The following is a 6830-nucleotide window of genomic DNA, read 5'->3' as shown; positions in this document are numbered from 1 at the left end:
GTCCATTCTGTCACTGGCCTGAAAAGACATTAATATAAGCATTTGTCCTTTACTACTGATAGAGTTGCTACTAACGGTCCTCAGCCCTGACTTTGTCCTCACAAATTACCTTGGTATTCAGCCAGTTTATAATATTAAATCCTTAGAACATTATGATATTAAATAATTTCTATTACTTTATCAGGTTAGTGAAATTAAGAGAGATCTACAGTATAGTGAATTATAGCTAAATCTTAGTTTCAATATAGTCAGTCTATTATATTTTATTTAAAACGTTAGTTGTAATATGCCAGCACTGGGAGGAGTTACTGAGTGTACTATGGTTCTTCCTGTTTGGAAAGCTATTATGCAATGATGTGTGCCTGCAGGTTCTCACCATGGCTGGTGAGGCAGTCACCAGTAGGGACATGGCAACCAGGACTACCCTCTCTTTTTGGCCAGGTGGGAGGGAGGTGCTAAAACTAAGGGAGAGGTGAAACTTCAGTGTTGTAACATTGGCCTATTGAGAACCACTGCTGTAGCCCTTTTAATCCCCTTGTCCTGCATAACACCCTCAAATCTTCTGTGGCAACGTGACAATCTCTTCCAGCACAGGAAGCCATGTAATTAATCCTAAAACCTGAGTGCACAGTTAGATCGGTTCACCAGTCTCCAAACCCAAGAGAGAGTTACAAATCCTGTTGCATGATGATTTGCAATATAGCCTACAGCAGGAAAGGACTTCTTCCTCTAATGCTGCTCTGCCATTATCCACATCATGCTACCGTATAAAACGAACCAATGAACAAAAATGAAACAGCGTTCCTCAGTCTGACTGCATGCTTAGTGTCCCAGAAACCAGAAAATATTGGTTTCTGAATAGCGCTTTGAATTACTTAATGAGGTAATAAAGCACAGAAATGATATACTACTCTCTAGCATACATATGCTGTAGTGCAGGGAATAAATATACCTAGAACAAATAAGCAATTTGAGTATGGACAAGGTTTCACTACGATGTATTAAGTTTAATCCAATGCTTGTTATGTCAGGTCAAATATTTTTGGAAGCCCTTTTTGCCTAACTTTGTCAGAAGGCAATTTTTTAAATAACGACACCATATTTTGAAAATATTTGGCTGTGCTCCTATTGTAAATTCTTATACCAGTGCTCCCTCCTGGTCATACATTTTTATGCCTAAGTATCTATATCAGAAAAAATGTGTAAGCACAAAATAAAAGGTCATCATGTACCATTCATTAGCTACTGTACTTTTCTTTTACATAACAGGATACTGTTGCGAAGTATAGGGATGCATTTAAATAGAGGATTGAAATTCAGCGTATGTCAAACAGTTTCCTTGGGCTCTTTATTTCCTTTGATTTAATTTAAAGCACTTTCTCTTGGGTTTGCTGCTCTCCAAAGGGGATTAAAACCACCAAATACACAATGTATTCAGATGGAAATATACTAGATCAAACTGCTATATGAGCCACTAACATTTGCCAACAAAACTAAAATCCACAGTCATTTTCTCTCTCACCATTCTCTGTTAACCCACCCACCTTTCCAAACATCTAGGAAAACAACAGGCTTTGCAGCATGCTTGATTTAAGTTATAGAATGCTCAGTCTTACTTCAAGACAACAGAGGCTCTAACAGTTACGAAAATATACGGGCTGATTCTCCTCTCACTTACACCAGTTTGATATTAGCAGAATCACATTGGACCAGATCCTTAGTCAATGTAAATTGGTGTTGCTTTATTAACTTCCATGGAACTATGACAATTTACATCAGCTGAGGATTTGACCCATTGACTTGAGTAGAATTACTTCTGATTTATACCAGTGTGAGTGTAGACTATATGTTTACAATGAATATAAATCCTATTTTACAAGCTTAAATCTAGTTTATTTGTGAAACTGGAGTGCTGCATTCTTTAATTAGAGGACTAGTTTTAAAGGTTGTTTATCCTTTTTTCTGTGTCAGTATGTCTTGACTATAGTGGCAAGCCCTGGAGTGCAATTAATTATAGTTCATGGAAGAGCAAACCACAGACTGGTAACAGATGTTCATCTCTATTTTCTTTTGCATAACTCCTGCTAAGATAAAATGATGTTTTATGAAAAGGCCTTCATAGCAGATTTTACTAGAGAACAACATCCAATCTTTCAATTAACAATAATTTTAAATATTATAAAATAAGATTCATAGATGATTTATCATTTAAAAATATAAAACTCAAATTAACATAATATAACATAACAACATACCAGAATAACAGAATAACCAGAGAAAACACTACCATAAAAATATAAGTTCCCTAAAGGGGCTATGTTTGTTAGTTGGCAGGTTTCAGAATAATTAGGCAATAGGCTGAAAGTTAACACTGCCATTTACCTACCTTCATCTATTTGAAATGTGTTTGGTGTACAAAATTACTGCATTATGTCCAACAGAGGGAGTATTGCAAAGGTATTTCGAGCAGCATTTGGAAAATCTTTCTTCTTCAGCCTAAACAAAACTGGCATGACAAAGTTACCAGGATAATAAGTACAGCTGAATCATGCAATTTCTCTTCCTGCCCATTTTAATTAAGTGTATGTGCTACTGTTCACTAATATGCAAACAGATATACCAAATATGGCATTCCTGCTCATTTCTTTACATTTGAAGGTTGCCTACACTAAAGGTTTAAAAACAACTCATGAAAACATGCATTCAGAGTTCTGTACAAGGAAAGGAAGTACTAATCAGCGTGAAAAGGGAGGATTCTAAGGTTCCCTATGCTGCTCCTCCTGCTTGGAGAGGATATACAGCATTAATTATGGCACCAGTAGATAGGAGAGGAAACTGTTAGAAATTGTATATTAGAAATAAGATGCACATGGAAAAATGGCAGTAGCTGATGTAACGTAGAAACCTGTTTTACTGTGTTGCAAACAAATGGACAATATATATTGTACAATATATACTAAAAATACAGGAGAATACGAGTGCCACTAATAAACAAAAAGAAACCTAATGTTAAGACTTAAAAATGCTAATTTTATAATATGTACATTGCAGTAATAAGCCACAATAAATACATCAATTTCCATATCATTCATAATAAATACTGAAAATATAAATACAGAAGAATACAGGTAATTTGAATAAATTATTACAACATAAGGTCCAGGTTAAGTTCTGTTGAATGTTATTGTAGCTTATATTACCCTTTGGCATCTTTGATTTTACAATTTATAAAACAAAGGAAATCAATCTAGGAAATGTGTAACTCATCATGAATTTGTAATGGTCAATGATTTTCATGTATGTAGGTATTTTGATTTTAAGGTGAATTCTCTTTCCATTCACTTCTCAGTTTGAAAACAGTCCAATAAATAAAATGTTGCTTTACTGTTGAAACCCTCATAATTTTAGCATGTAAGATTAGTTATAATGGAAAATAAAACATTTTAATTATATGGAAGTACAACTATTTTTCTCAAAAATTGTTAGCTAGGAGTTATATACAATTTTTAAATCAACTACTACTGTATAATTATACTGCTACACTGCAATTCCCATTGTATTTAACAATTGAATTGGTTATATCTGTTTGAAGGACAAATAATTCAAAGTGCTTTTGAACCTGTGATCTAGTATAATATTAACCATATTAACTTACTGTCTTTCTATTGCCAATTGTGAGCTCACAGAGTTTCAGAAGCACCGTTAATATTCTTGCACATATATTGCTGAATCTTTTAAAATATATGGCCATGGTAGACAATATAAATTTTACATAGCTGATATTTGTTCGACCAACCAAAGGTATTTTTAACATGAAAAATGTCTTTATAATAAATGCTGAATGACTTTTCTTACAAAATTGATATACTCTATCAGTTTTAAGTGAAACCATATCAAAATAACAAAGTGCCATGTTCTATATTCACAGGTATTAACCAGTACATATGTATTAATAATTTTATTTTCAAAAGGTTATTACACCAGAAATGCGATTAACTAAAATAAAGCAGATCAACTTTACTAAGACACTATTACAGGCTGAGGCTGTTAGGAACAGATTTGTAATCTACAGATTTTGACTAATTCTGCACTGTTAAATGTCTAGCGCTTATTTTACATCAAACACTTTAAAAACATTTTTCACAAACTACACTTCAGACATATCTCCATAGAAGTGCCTACAGTCAGTCAATTAAAAGAAGGGCCCAGTTATGGGCATTATATATAATATATATATAAAACAAAAAGAGTCTTGCTGTTATGTGAACATTCACTACAACACTTCATATTTTGAAATAGTTACACATAAAATTACCCTAATAGTTCTAGTACTTTTGTGCGGAACAATTTGAAAATAAAGTACAGTGGCACATGTTCACATAACAGCAAGATTTTTTTTTGTTTGTTTGTTTTAAGAGAAGCAGCTGGCAGTGCACACAAAAATATAACCCTGTTGAGAAGCCTGAAATGCCAGGTTTAGCCTGCATATCAAAGACTCACTTGTGGGTGGGTGGTTTCACAGTAAACCCCAAGCATACTGAAAGGGCTGGCTTTCAAACATAATCCAAAACAAAACTGTAGGCCCACGTCATAATCCAGAAAAAATTACGGCTCATAGGAGCCTAAGGGAGTTAGGTGTCCAACTAGCATTGACTCTTACTGGGAGCTGAATGCCTAACTCCCTTAGGCTCCAAACCTAAGTCACTATTCAGGAGGACCTATATTTCTTCTTACTCTTAGAGTGTGTTGTTACCTGGAAATTAGGTCATGTAAGAACAGGATCCTGAGGAGCTGTGCTAATGACTTTGCAGTCAGGGTAGGCAGGGATAAGCTGTGTTTCACACTGTATCCACCCACTGGCTGTGATTAAACCTATGGTTTCACTGATGTTTGCTCATGACCAGCTGACATGATGTTAAACATGTCTTCTTCCTGTATATACTTGCTGCAAAGTTATGGTTAACTTTTAGTTAACACAACTCATGTCATGTTCTAACACAACTTAATTTCTAGTGAAGACAGACTTATGGTGCCTGCTCTGGGCCCCTCTTTATCTCAAATTTTGCCCTTTTTATGAAACTTTTCCTTTGCTATCAAGATAACGAAAGCCTTCTTCCAAAAAAATTCATGTCAGCGCAGATGCAGTAACTGGGTGCATGGTTAACACTGGAGCCATGTTTGTCAATATATTTTCCATTATTCCTCCAGACAGTATATAAAACTATTTAGGCTTTCCTTGGCTGCTGGGGAAACCTTTTATGCAGGAGAGGGAATGGGGGCAACATGTTCTTTTCATTTTCTTGTGGACTTGTTACCACTTGAGGCGGGGAGGGATAGCTCAGTGGTTTGAGCATTAGCCTGCTAAACCCAGGGTTATGAGTTCAATCCTTGAGGGGGCCACTTAGGAATCTGGGGCAAAAATCAGTACTTGGTCCTGCTAGTGAAGGCAGGGGGCTGGACTCAATGACCCCTCAAGGTCCCTTCCAGTTCGAGGAGATAGGTATCTCTCCAATTATTATTATAAAAAAAACCCAAAAACATCTGTTGAACATTCTACAGTATGAACAGTTTGACACACCCAGTCACTGCTGAGGTGTAAGTGAAAATGATTAAACAAATAAATAATACATTTGCCTCTTCATGTTCTCTGGGCCTACTTGAAAAACAGGAGACTTTCCATCTGAGAAGCCAAGCGGTAAAGCTCCCTGGGTGTGGCTCTTTAGCCTCCAGGAACAAACAACAGTGTCCCCTCTGTGCTACTGGGCACCCTGATGCACCATCTGTCAACCTTGGGTCCTCCAGAACACTAACACTCAATATACCTTTCAACCTTCCCTTTTCAGAGAGACACACCTCATTTTAGACCCACATTTCAGCTCTTCCTTAATGCAAAGCCTCATCTCAAAGCAAAACTTTTTCAGGGAAGATACAAACAGAGCAAAGCTACAAAACACTAAATTCTTCAAAACGTGTGTGTCAGGTGAACTGGAGATGTCTACAGTAAATGCCATAATGTAGGCTGCTTGGGAGACAAGGAACTCAAGCAGCTCTCATGAAAGGAATTTAAAACCCTTCTCCCCAGATAACAATGCTACCTGTGGCACATTAATACCAAGTAAGTTGGAAGCTGCCTTGTGATTCTAGGGGGAAAAAAACTTGAAGACTCCTGGAGTCTATTTTCGTAACTAATCAAGAAAACTTGTTTCTTACATCACAATTTTCTTGCTTTGGATCGCATCCCTCTTGGAGAAAAAAGAGAATTATTAGCATGTCTGGTGATCACTGAGAACAGCAAAATTAAACAAAGTGCATTTTTTAAAAAAGAACGTTGGAAATTTTTTTTAAGAAGCAAATTTTGAGATTTCTCATACTCATTATGGAACATGTTAAGGAACTGGGCTCTTTGTTTACATCTGTTTTATTTTCTGAAAATAACAGTAGTTTTCTACTATTAATTTAAAAAAAATACTGCTCAGACTTTATATTTTAGAAATAAATTCTATAGAATATATTATCATCTGAGTTAATTCTACCATTATTATTAATATTTTACATCAAATGATTTGTAAGCACAATAAAGGCTATATTTACTCTTTGGCCCCACCAGGGGAGCTGCACATCCCTGACTAAGACCTGAGCCTTCAGCCCTGAATGATTCAGGAAATGAAACAATTAGAGCAATAATCAAGCCCAGGTCGCCAGGCTACAATGTAGAGCACTATCATTAACCAACCAGGCTAATCCGTTATTCAGCAGATCCTCTTAAAACACTACAGTGGGCCAGATTGTCTCTTTCCTCCTAGCTCTGAGTGGTCCACAACTGCACTGCC

Source organism: Mauremys mutica, chromosome 10, assembly GCF_020497125.1.
Source record: "Mauremys mutica isolate MM-2020 ecotype Southern chromosome 10, ASM2049712v1, whole genome shotgun sequence".
Classification (NCBI taxonomy): domain Eukaryota; kingdom Metazoa; phylum Chordata; order Testudines; family Geoemydidae; genus Mauremys; species Mauremys mutica.
This window is presented reverse-complemented; position numbering follows the sequence as displayed.